Raw genomic sequence first — 2,025 nt, forward strand, 5'->3', positions numbered from 1 at the left:
ACTCGGTTTTTTTATCTTAGTATATGACAAGAAGACAACATCACAACTTACTAATTGCAATTGAATTAATTCAGCTACTTAATAAGATTTATCTTATTTTCACCAAAAACATGAGCTTTAAGTTGACCGTTTTACAGCCATAATGAGATAGATGTCGCGTGTGCATTATGAGATCAAACCAAGGGTCAGAACCATTGAATAGTTAATTTACAAGCAAAGTCAATTAAACTCAGTTTAGGTATGTTCTTTTCCTTCGTTAATGTTTTGTTATGTTAGAAGAATTTAAATGCATTCCGATAGCATGGATAAACCGCTACCTAATAAAAACTAATGTATGCTTTCAAAAAAGAAATAATTAAACAGAAATCTTTTGTGGTTGTTTTAGTGCAAACAGTTGACAACTGCGACATATTAATATTGACTATAGTAGAAAAACACTTCATATTAAATTAAATCAAAAATCAAAGGACAAAGAAGTGAACTTTGCTTGAGTTTCTCTGCAAGATCGAACTAAAAATTTGTGAATTAAAATACAATACTGTATGCAAGCTTAAAAATTTGACCTATCGGAATTCAATACAGACCCTGCAAACATCTAAATACCTGACCTATACTTACCTCATGAAACAGCACCTATCTCTAGATCTAATATATCAAACTTTTTTGAAATTCCTTCCATACCTTCATTTCTATACAGACAGGCTTCAATGATAAACGAGCTACAAGATTGTGGTAATGACCCCGTACTTCACGTAACGTGTAAACCATTTCCATGACAAAACGACGCGCCAGTATCACTGCGTCGTATCTTATACTGATAGTGTTATGATATTATTTAAGTGTAAACATTTATCATACTGCTAAATGTATCATTCATTCCCTTAACTTTAATACGTAGGTATTTCTAATTACACTTTAATTTAATCTGATCGTAATGTGCATAACGAAAATTTCAGTCTGAAACCTTGACCAAAGTAGGTATGTGTAAATAGACGGTGATTTATTTTATTAAGAATTACCTACTTTTGTTATTTTGGCCAAAATATGATTAACAAATAATTGGATTTTTTTGTATTAATAAAAAAAAGTAAAGCCGACTTCAAAAAGGATAAATAAAAAATTATCCCATTTTTTATGCGCTAGCAAACCAATACGTTTGAAGTCGGTGCCAAGCCAAATCTTGAAAGTCGATGAAGTCACCGTCAAACCGAATGCCAACCCTGGTATAGCTCGATAAGAACAAAAGAACCAGTATTGTAGCCAAGTTTGGCTTGGCACCAACTTGTAACGTAGGTATCAGTTTGCTAGCGCATATAAACGCACGTGTAGGCTGTCATATAGATAGGGTATGTTTCAATAACATAAGCTATGCCGATGACATGGTACTGTTGAGTCCGTCGGTCGGTGGTCTGAGATTGCTTATTGAAAGGTGTGAGTCATATGCCCTAACGCATAACCTTAAATATAATGTAAGCAAGAGCGAATATATGGTGTTCAAAGCGGGAAGCAAGTGCCCATCACACGTCCCACCCATTCGTTTGAATGGCGTGGAACTGAAAAGGGTTTCCTCATTTAAATACCTTGGGCACTTGGTAACCGACGATTTCAGTGATGACGCCGATATTGAGAGGGAGCGGAGGGCCCTGGCCGTCAGGGCCAATATGATAGCTCGCAGGTTCAGCCGGTGTACAGCGCAAGTTAAAGTAACATTATTTCGAGCGTTCTGTACATCGCTGTACACCTGCAGCCTGTGGACTCGGTACACGCAAAGGGCTTTCAACGCCATGCGCGTACAATATAATGACGCGTTCAGGGTGCTGTTGCGGCTGCCTCGGTACTGCAGTGCGTCGGGCATGTTCGCGGATGCTCATGTGGACGGATTCCACGCGACACTGCGCAAGCGCTGCGCCGCGACGCTCCGCAGGGTGCGCGGCAGCCGCCACAGTCTCCTGACCGTCGTGGCTGACAGATGGGACAGTGGCCTGATAAGACACTGGTCCTCTCTGCATTTATCTTTAGCACCTA

The sequence above is a fragment of the Cydia strobilella genome, chromosome 10 (genome assembly GCF_947568885.1).
Source record: "Cydia strobilella chromosome 10, ilCydStro3.1, whole genome shotgun sequence".
In the NCBI taxonomy this organism is placed as follows: Eukaryota; Metazoa; Arthropoda; class Insecta; order Lepidoptera; family Tortricidae; genus Cydia; species Cydia strobilella.